We start from the raw sequence: 11316 nt of genomic DNA, 5'->3' as shown, positions 1-11316 counted from the left end.
AATGCCTTGAGAGTGAATCAGTATTCTCCTGTTCAAACCAGCAGAGGCCACATCAAACAATAGACCACAAGGTATTATTAATCATTAAATAGGCACATAGGAGAACATTCAGGCTAGGGACCCAATTTTCTTTTCTTTCTTGAATTTTTTTAAGGAAATAACAAACAGCAAACCTTGACTTTGAGCTATTCAGAAAAAAAGTTTTGTGTGTTTTTGTTTTGTTTTGTTGTTGTTTTCCATAAAAGAACACGGTCAAATTCAAGACCAGAGAGGCGAGTATTTGGGGTGGGAAAAAGCTCCTTCCTTTGGGGTCTTCCTTCTGCCATTAAACAATGGCCTGGATTTCAGATTACAGCACTTGCTTTCTTTGCATTCACATGTCCAAGGGAGATGGATGTTCTCAGCCATGCTTGGCAGGTGCAAAGTCCCCTGGTCGCATCGCCATATTAGCACACAACCTAGTGCAAACCAGAAGGTGGGGAGCTCCAGGCCCCTCTGCTCTATGAGAGAAGAAACAAGTCCCGTCAAACATACCTTAAGCAACCATCCAACCATTGTGGGGTTTCTCTCTGTCCCTCCCTTCTCCTGTATACACTAAGGCTCTCTAGGTTCAACAGTGGCCTCATTGGTAGATCAAAGGCATCACCTTCCATAGGCATAGAAGTGCTAAAACATTAGTGAGTTAAAAATAATATTTCTTCTGGGTGACTCAGTCATTTGAGCATCTGACTCTTGATTTTGGCTGGGGTCATGATCTTGCGGTTCATGGGATCGAGCCCCGCATCTGGCTCCGTGCTGGTGGTGCGGGGTGTGCTTGGGATTCTCTCTCCCCCTCCTCTCTCTCTGTCCCTCCTCTGCTCACGCGAGTGTTCTCTCTCACAAAATAAATAAACTTAAAAAAATTTTTTTTTAATTAAAAAATTAAAAAAAATTTTTTTTATGTTGATTCATTTTTGAAAGACAGAGAGAGACAGAGCACAAGCAGGGGTGGGGCGGAGAAAGAGGGGGACACAGAACCTGAAGCAGGCTCCAGGCTCTGAGCTGTCAGCACAGAGCCCAACGCGGGCCTCGAACTCAAGAACCACAAGATCGTGACCTGAGCCGAAGCCGGATGCTCAACCGACTGAGCCACCCAGGCGCCCCTTTATTAAAAAAAATTTTTAAAGGAGCCCCTGGGTGGCTCAGTCGGTTGAGTGTCCGACTTCAGCTCAGGCCACAGTCTCGCGATCCTGAGTTCAAGTCCGACATCAGGCTCACTGCTGTCAGCACAAAGCCTACTTCTGATCCTCTGGTGCTCTCTCTCAAAAATAAACAGACATACTAAACAAACATAATAAAATAAAAATTTTTTAAATAAAATTCTTCTTAGGAAGCATCTCTGATAAAAAAACAGCTGAAGAGACAGATAAACAATGGAGCATGTGTCACCACAGAACTAGGATGGCCATGAGTCCCGGGTTATGCCAGGTGTCCTGCCATGACTGTTACCAGCACGACCTTTCACTCTCAAAAGTGACCCAGTCGGGACCATAAACCCTAAGGTCTTCTACCAGAACCCACTGGAGCAGGCCTCAGACATGCATCTTTCCACCAATTGTAACGCATGTAAGTGTGACCGGATCCGGGGAGGGCCTGCCCACGTTTGCTCCTGTGGATGAAGTGTCCCTTCCAGCCCTTCCCGTTCCTGCCTGGAGGGCAGGGGCTGGGGCCAGCTGGGCCCGAGGAAGAGGGGGGAGCCCACACATCCTGTATGCCAGGCCCACACTGATGCCCTTACCTGCCTCCAGAACTCTCCCTTCTGTGGGCCCGAGGCTCAGTTCACTAATGCAAAGCAGACCTACCCAAAAGTCTACAGCCCATAGAGCCATAACCATAGTACACGGGTGGTAGAGACCCACTCCCCTGGCAAAGGAGAAGGAGCCAGATAGTTTTTTCAGTTTCTCCTGGTTCCACAGCCTGTGATTCATAAAAGACTGGCTGAAGCCTTTGGCTTTGTCAAATACGCATGGACCCATTTACGACAGTGGTGGTCCATCCATTTCTTTGAAATCTTAACACCTTGTGAATTTTTGCAGAGAAAGGAGGCTACCTATCTTATATGCCAAAGATACGTAGAGAGCAGTGATAAAACAGCTGAAAACTTACACTGTATTTGTAATACGTCAGGCACTGTTCTAGGCACGTTATATACCTTGTCCTCACAACAATCCTATAAGCGCTGGTGATCTCCCCATTTAAGCGGTAAGTAAATTGAGGTACAGAATAGCTATGGCACATAGCTAGAAAGCGAACAAGCTGGAACACGAACCCAGGCAGCCGGGCTTCGTAACCAACACTGCTATAGTTTTCCCTGAACGTATAGAGAGATATGCGTTCCACATTCCTAACAGAAATAATCATCAGGGCAGTCGAGTCTCAGCTGTAAAACACTTGAAGTTCACAGAGGAAGCTGCTATTTAAATATAAGAGGCCATTTCACCCTCAACTTTATAGCCCCCTTTATCAATACCATCAGCATTGTAAAACAACAGGTGTGTTGGGGTGCTCTATAAAGACTGGTGTTTTTGTGCACCGTATTTATACTTATGTAACCCAGTGTGTCTGCGCACAGTCACTCCATCTTTCTGGGTCACCCAGAATCTTCCACGAGGGGCTGGCGTGAACAGAGCATGAGGGCAGAAGAGGTCAGCAGCGGTCCCTCCTCGGGACGCTCCTGGGTGGGACAGCCCACCAGACTCTCCTTGCCCAGGTGGCCTCCCTCCCGTTTTCTTTCCCAGTTTTCCAGGAGGAACAGTGATCTCCCCCCCCCCCCCGCCCCCCCCCCCCCCAGCCTCTTCCCCCTTTCTATCTGCTGCCCGGTGGTGGAACCTGCCTGCCTGAATCTTACTGATTAACTATACATCGATTTGGCAGACCGTGATTACAGTAGAATGGTTTGGGAGCTCAGTATCTCACTTCTTCCCACGCACCTTACCCTGGGAATTGCTTTGTACTTTCATATTGCCATGTGGTGGTGTGCCTTTAATCACCATCAATAAAGATAGGCCTGGGAAAGTACGGACAGCCGCAGACTCCCCGAAACCCACCTGACTGCCACAGAGTAGAGCCGTCTGTGGGGGACAGCCCGGCTGTCTGGGGGTGGCCGATGGGACTGGTCAAAATAAACCCACCCCTTTGATCTAGCGACCGAGGAAAATTTGGAAAACTATGCTGACCCTCTGAGGGTTCCACTGAATTGCCAGGAAAACCTGTGTTCCTAAGTCAGAGTTCATTTGTGCACTTACTCTCCAAATATTTGAGGGTGCCAGACGCCATAAGGAGGTTCATAGCTTTTTTTTCTTTTTTTTAATCAGAGAAGCAATCGACATGAAGAATGTGGGAAGCGAAGGGGAAATTTTTATAACGGAAACCTGGGTTCTCACCACGCGGCGCAGATGACCAGCATTTGAGTAGCAGCAGAGATGGAAGTCAACGGTCAAAACAGGCGTGGAGTTGCGCCCGACACATGGGAGGTGCTCAAAAAGAGTCACAGAACTGAATTAAGTTAAACGGGCAACTGGGAACTGGACGGTTTTCATCCTTGACCCAGCTGCCTCACCACCATCAACACACATCCACCCGATTCAAAGAAAACGAGCTGGGACTCTGTCCTTCCGTGCAGCTAACAAGTAGCTCTAGACACCAAGTCTAGGTCTGTCCCAAGGACCAGGACTTTGAGGACAGGTTGAAGAGGGGGTGGGGGGCTTGAGCAGACCCTGAGGACAAGGAGATCAAGCACTGGAACGTGAGTGTTGGGTCCCTGTGTGGGTATGGCAAGACCAGCGAGGTAAAGGCCACAGCAGGGGGGGTGTGTCTGATGCACGTACAGCCTGACAACCTCCTCCAGAAGCTGGCAACGCTCTGGGACTTTATCAAGAGCCCTCTGAGGGCCAGCCTGCCACACACCAGCGTGTTCCAACAGAGCTGGCCCTCCCCGCCTCCTGCCAGATTTCAGTCAAGGCTGGCCTGTGGAAGTCCACTCCTGCAAAAGGAGAGGTTCCTTTTCCCCATCCCACAAGTGCCTCGCAAAGGGCGGGGCTGAGGGGACCCCCAAATGCGCCGCATCATGTGGGCGCTTGCCCACGGTGGTCAGGGCGATGGAGGTGAACACTTGGTCCTTCCTTGGTCCTTTCCCTGGCGCTAGAAGGATTCAAGGAGCTTGCCTCCCCCTTAGTTCTGAGCTACCCAGCCACCTCCTCTCTGGGGCCGCCACCCTCAGACTAACCACAGAGCAGGATGCAGTCTCCCCATGGCCCTCGTTCCCTGCCATCACCCCCAAACAATCCCGCTGCTTCTTCCAGCCTGTGGGATTTTATGGTGCTGCTCAGCGATACAGACAGCACAGAACAAACTAGCTCCTGAGGAAAAGTGACGCGGGTAGCAGGGGTCCACAGGGCCCTCGCTCACAGGCCCTGTTTCCCTCTCGGAAGGCACTGGATGCTGAACTTCCAGTTCAGAAGCTTCAGCCTCAGCCCCGGGGGAGGCCATGGTCATCGCTTTTGCTGCATCCTTTCCAGAACCTGTTCAGTCATCTTCTCCCTAAGTGGGATTCCTTCCCCTCCCTTCTCCCCGTACCCCTTCCCCCAGCTTCCCACCATAAGAAAGGACACTTCCTCCATGCTTCCCCCACATACGTGTCCTCTGGATTACTGATATTCTGTACCAAGTTGACAGACATCTTTCTTCTCCCTTCTGTTCCATTTTCTGGAAATTTTATTTTTGCGCATGGCTGAGAAAGAAAAGTTCGTTCTCCCCCCGGCTGCTATGCTCCCTGCCCTGCCTTGTATCTCTAGAGGCACTTTTTTTTTAAATTTTTTTTAAACCGTTTATTTATTTTTGAGAGACAGAGAGAGACAGAGCATGAGCGGGGAAGGGACAGAGAGGGAGACAGAGAATCGGAAGCAGGCTCCAGGCTCTGAGCTGTCAGCACAGAGCCCAAAGCGGGGCTTGAACCCATGAGCCGTGAGATCATGACCTGAGCTGAAGTCGGAGGCTTACCCAACTGAGACACCCAGGCACCCCTAGAGGTACTATTTTCTAGAAAGCTTGCATATCCTATATCCTGTGCCCCTTAGAGCCCATGACCTAGCCAAATGTCTCCTGCACTGACTGCTTGAATTTTCTCTTCCTCCCTGGGCCTCCTATCGAAATCATGCTAGTCTAGATCATAAAACTATATATGAGGACAAATTGCTGTAATGGACTAGACAGTACCCTGTCAACTTTCAAGTAACTGTCAGGCAAGGGACAGTTACCTCCAACTCTGGGGACAAGACGGGAAGGCCCCAACCATGCTGGAAACCACCAGTCTTAAGCTCCAGCCGTGGCAGCTGCCTAAACCGTTTTCTCGTTCCCTAAGCCTGATCTCTAAAAGGAAAATGTATATTTCACGTGCAAATGCCATCTATCAGCCACTTGGAAAACCCACGATTTTTCTCACCTTTCCCTCTGCTAAGTGTGACGTCAGCCAGCCGTTCAATGTCTCCCTGCTCCAACATCACCACAATATTCCTAGCATCACATTTTCTCTCGTCCTGATAAAAGCCTAGTGTTGACGAAGCACAGATTCAGGGGTTAGATATATCCTCCCCTGCCCCCCATCTTCCTTTTAGGGTGCAAATAAGGGGACAAGGTTGGCAACGAGAAGAAAAGAGCAATGGTGTATGGCTGGGCTTGGCTGACTGAGAGACAAGAGGACTATTCTGTGTGACCCCTGCACGTGGCCTCCTGTCTCCTGGAACTCAGATCCTTGGAAATCAGGATCCTTTCTCTTCCAGAGGTTGGGGGGGCGGGGGGGTAGTTGAATCCAAGAAAGCATCCCAGTGCAGCAATCCTGGGATTTACCCACACTCTGTGCTGGGCACAGCCTATCACACTACCAAAAATCACTCACCAGCCATGGTCGGATTCTCGATTAGAAAATCCATCTTGGGTGGTAATGCTGTAGATTTGCTGTAGATGACCTTTCAAAACGTTCTTATAGAGATAAAGTGAGGCAGGTTTCTGGGTGGGTGGGCAGAAAATCTGAGCCTAATTCTGGCTTTGCTATTTCCTCTTGGGGAGGTGTTGAACCTTGGGCAAGTCACTTCTTCTTGGGCTCCATTATACCACCTCTTGGGTCCCTTCCTTTGCCTCCCCCAGCCCTTTTCCTACAAGCGGCGGGGGCGGGGGGGGGGGGGGAAGATGATATGAGGATAATAATGATGGAGATTTTAATTAAAAACATGTTGCATACATTCATACTGTATCACTTTCAGGCGCTAAGTTTTACCTACATGGTTTTCCTGGCTAGCTGAGTTTTTTGTTGCTGTTGTTTATCTTTTGAGCAATTGGATCCGAAGTCACAATTTGAGCAGCTATCAGCAAGCCAAACAATGCAGGTCCTGGGTTTAAAGGGGCCAGGCTTCACCCCGCCTTCCTGAGCCTTCCAGAGACCCCCTCGGGCACCAGCCCTGGTGCAGTTCTGAGTCTTTAACTGCAAGTTAACATCCCTGTGGCCCCTGGGGAATGCGCTCTTTCGCTCTTTCGTCTCTGGGCTTGCAGGTCGCCTCACCACAGCCCTGCTCAGGGGGCAAAGGTGAGCGGCGGCGGCGTTTAGAGCCTTCCCACCTCACTGCTGCTACTGGGGCTGCTGCTGCTGAGCCGGCTGGAGCCAAATGTGGGAGTGGAGCCATTCTGGAGCGCCCTGCCCCCACCCCATTGGAAAAGGCTTTCTTGGCAACCATCCTTTTTCAGGGCCCATTGGAAAAGTGCACATTCTCACTGGCTCACTCAAGTTTTTCCAAGGCGGGTGGGGGGCAGAGAGCATTACAGGCTGCTATTAGCCAATGTCCAAAGCTTCCGTTTTCCGCCTCCACCTCCTTTGCAGTTCGAGGTCCCAGCCCGGCTGGAGACCGACCCGGCAGTTTTGTTCAGAAGTAGCAACTTATTTTTATCAAAGATGGAATGCAGACGCAGTTGTTTCTAATGCCTCTTCATGGCAACCAGGACTCTTGTTCCAAGCATTCCTGAATCATCTTCTCTTAAAAAACACTTGGCTTTCTTGCCTGTCCCTTTCTCCATGCAAAAATTGGGGGCAGAGCAGCACTAGCGTCTCAGAATTTAAAAAAAAAAAAAAAAAAAAAAAAAAAAAGGTTCTGGAAATTCAAAGCACTTTATTAATGTGCCTATTTTTTTTTCTTCAAAATCTTCTGAATGTTTATTTTTGAGAGAGAGACAGAGAGAGAGACAGAGCATGAGCGGGGGGAGGGGCAGAGAGAGGGAGACACAGAATCCGAAGCAGGCTCCAGGACTGAGCTGTCAGCACAGCCAGACATGGGGCTCGAACCCATGAACCAAGAGATCATGAGTCAAAGTCAGACGCCCAACCCGCTGAGCCACCCAGGTGCCCCTAGTCACTTTAAATCCAGGCTTTGGTGGTTGGTGATCACAACTCCATAAACCCCACCCCAGATGTCCCATGGACCGCAGCACTGTGGTGTGGTAAAGGCTTCTCAGCTAGCTTCTGGCCCCCACTCTGGTCATACGTTGCTGTAGGCCCTTAAGCCAGTCCCATGCCCTCTCTGGGCTTAGGTACAGACTTGTAAGTGGAGATTGTCTAGATCAGTTTCCTCCGCCTTTCAGGGTCACGAAAAGCTTTGAAATTTTGCTGAAAGCTATGGACCCTCCCCTGAGGAAGAAATCATGCACTCATTTATTGATCCATTCATTCAAAAAAGTATATATTAAGCTACTGCCAAAGGTGCATGTAGGCTTCATTCGGAATTCCAGTTTGGGCATTGTTTTAGGTTCAGCGTAGGGGGTTCATCTGTGAACCTTAAGGTAAGAAATCCTGGTTGTGAATTTTGCCGTGATGGGCATATATGGACGCTTATCTAGTAGAAGGACCACACAATAATGATTCTAGTAAAGGATCATGAAACTGCCCGTCAGGCAGATGCCAGAACACGCAGGCAGCGAGGCAGTCATCAGGCAGGTGATCCCTGGCTTCCCTCCCGCCCCTCCGCACCGGGCACGCGCGCCGGCAAACACGCGTGCACCGCCACACAATCGGCGGGGAATGTGCTGTTTCTGGGACGCAGACCGCAGGGAGCTGGCTGCAGCTCCAGAGAGACAACAAACATCTCTTCTATCCTGGGCTTTATTTTTCTCACGGTCTCTGAAAAGCCTGCGATCAGGTGATATGTGTGGGACTGTTCCCTGTACAGGTGCGGAGCAGGTACTGAGGGGAGGAGAAATCCGCCCCGTGTGTACTTACTCAAGGCTCTTTCAATAGCTCTCCCAGGATAGCTCTTGGCAGGGCAGCTACCTCGGCTCTGGCAGGCTGCAGGGAATCCGAGTGTGAGAAAGTCAGTCAAGCGGAGGAAAACGAAGGGGGGGGGGGGGGAAGCTTCAAGTCCTCAGGCAAAATACCTTTTTTCTTCTCTCACTCTCTGTGTTTTCTGTAGCTTTAAACCAAACCCACAAACCAGGCTGCTACCTAGGGACAAAGGGGAGTCTCACTGGAGGCGAAGTTATTTGTTTTATGGTTTAGAGCAAACAGGTGATGTAGTAAGACAGAAAATCACCCTTCGTGGGCCAGAAAGGGGAAGGGGGATAAACAGAGCGGCCCCTGGTTGTATTTATCCGACATGATACAGTGGGAAAGATTCTTTGTGTTTTGCTGGTCTCACAGTGGGATCAAAGCAGTGACCTCTGTTGATGAACAGGGTTCAATTTTCCCTTTGCTTTGGCGGGGGGGTTGGAGAGGAGGACTGAAATATAAAGGCTGTTCTATCTAAGAGGAGGCTTCCAATTCCAAAAGTCTTTTCTTGAGTTTAGGAGCTTAGGTCCCCATTTGAGAAGGGCTGGAAAGAGTGTCAACTTGGCCCTATTTTCCCTGCCCCAAATCAGGATACTGAAAAATAACATGTAAGTACATTTGCAAAGAAACTTTCTTCTTGAATCATGAGGGTGGAGGGCCAGAGATTTCATGGGTTAGGTTTTTTTGTTTGTTTGGCCCAGAGACAAATTCATGGCAAATTTCTGGTTGCTTGACTGACCCCTCTGTCTCTCAAAAAATGTGAGTGTGTATGTGTGTGTGTGTGTGTGTGTGTGTGTGTGTTTAAGTTATTTGCTCATCCTACCAGTCTAAGCACTCCTAAAGTGGCAATAAAAGAGTTGCTGATTAACTATTTAACCCATGAGGCTGCTTCAGGCACTGCAGTGAGACCTTAACTTGACTATATTCAACATTCTCCACGCACCTTCAGGGTGCCAAATCCAGAGGAGAGGACAGTCGGGGACAAAAAAGACTATTAGGCTAGAAGGGACAGGGGGTGGTTTACCCAGCTAGTTAATGAGCGCCCAATGTCAATGTCATAGCAGCACTTGGTGGAGGAAGTCACTGGCTCTCACAGATTTGGGGGGAACCTGGAAAGGGTTAAGATGCTTCCCTGGGAAGGGTTTAGTTCCTTGGAAGAATCTGGGTCAGAGTATTTATGCAGTTTTTAAAAGTCAGATGCTGAGTAGAGCATTTTAAGGAGCCTGCGAAGTCTGCATGGCAGAAAGGAGGGGAACTTCACAGGCTCCTCACCTTTCACCAAGAGCACTGCAAATACCCGGGAAAACTCCACACTTTTTTTCCAAAGCAACAGACAATTTTCTGTCATCACCACCTTTCCATCTGCTTAAAATAAGAAAGGAAAGTCCTGTCCCATTGGGCCAGGTTGCAGGTCAACAAAGGAGACATTGTTCGCCCGGTTCTCCAGAACATGATAGGGCACAGCCCACTCTGCAGTGTGGCAAGAAAACACACAAAAATCCCAGAGAGTCGCCTGAGGGGCAAGAGTGAGTAAACCAAGCCTGCAATGAGGTAAAAGGCTTGGCTGCAGACTTGAGGGTTGTCCTGGAAGATGGAAATGAGGCTTGGAAGATAGATTCAGTCAGAGTCACAATGACTCTTTAGTTGGACTCCAGGTCGCGGGGGAACATTGCGCGAAAGGGTAGGCAGGTTTCTGCTGAACCTGGATCACTGGACAGTGTACAGTCAACGCCCAGGTGAGCTGGTTCTAGGCAGGTGCTTCCCGGTGAGTGTCCGTCTACACCTGTCACTTAGGAACCTCCTTTACCAGCCTGAACCTCCTAACTGGGCTCTCTGCCTCTAATCCACTCTCCACACTTTTCCTAGAGCCATTGTCCTAAAGGAGAATCTTGATGTCCCTTCTCCATTCAAGAGCATTTCATAGCTCTCCAATGTCTAAAGATAAGGCTAAAGTCCTTTAGCAAGATATTTAAGGGTCTTGTGACTTGGCCTCAAGCCTCCTCCTTCAGTCCCTTCTTATAATCCTGCCTGTCAGACACCCTGGACTCCAGACCATGATGCCCAAATAAGGACTTCATGTTCCAGAGTGTAGGCCTTTCATGCCATGGGTACTTCCATCCTCCCCAGCCCCATGACTCACATTTCCAGTGCCCCAATCCTCCCTGTTTTCCAAGATACAAAGCACAGGCCATTTCCTCCAGGAAGCTTTCCAGGATGCCCCCAACTTATTAATAATTTAACTATCCTAAACCTCCACAGCATTTTACTTCTATCTAGACACATAAATGTCTCTCTCGAACCTACCAGAGAAAGAGCCTGGGAAACAGAGGTCAGCTGCACCTAATGAGTATCTCCAGGCGGCAGACTTCCTGATGGTAATAAACATTTTGTTCATCCCTGTATCCCCGGGTAGGCCAGCAACACTGTTGCCCGTATAGGTGTGGTTTAGTGTTTCCTTCAGGGTCTGATCTCTCAGGCCATCATCTAAGCCCGAAGAGAAAGGAATATAAGAGGCACGCCTGGCCATCAATCAGAAAATCAGGGTCCGTCTGCCTCCAGTTGACTGTAAACTCCTTGCAGACTGCCACTGTGTCTCTCATCCTGGTAATCCCAGGGTTTAACACGGTGTCTGGCACAGAGCGCGCGCCACAGAATGAAAGAACTGAGAGGGGCTCGCCCAAGGTCACCCCGAGTCAGGAACCGCTGATTCTCATCCGGACGAGATCTGGTGGAACCGTTTACACCATTATCTCAGTGGGGAGCTCGGAGGAAGGAAGGAATGAAGTGTCTGAGAAATGTGTGCCAGGCCCCTGGCGGCCTCCAAGCCTGCAGAAGGGCTGGGAGGGCGGGGAGAGCGCGACATCAAACAAGATGCTGGGCTCCCGGGCTGCCCCGAGCTTCCCAAGCAGCGCGCCGAGCTCCCGGGCGGCGGGAAGGGTGGAGGGGGTGGGGGCGCGGGGGCCCGCGACCCGCGC

The sequence above is a fragment of the Panthera uncia genome, chromosome C2 (genome assembly GCF_023721935.1).
Source record: "Panthera uncia isolate 11264 chromosome C2, Puncia_PCG_1.0, whole genome shotgun sequence".
Taxonomy (NCBI): domain Eukaryota; kingdom Metazoa; phylum Chordata; class Mammalia; order Carnivora; family Felidae; genus Panthera; species Panthera uncia.
Note: the sequence above shows the minus strand (reverse complement) of the source record.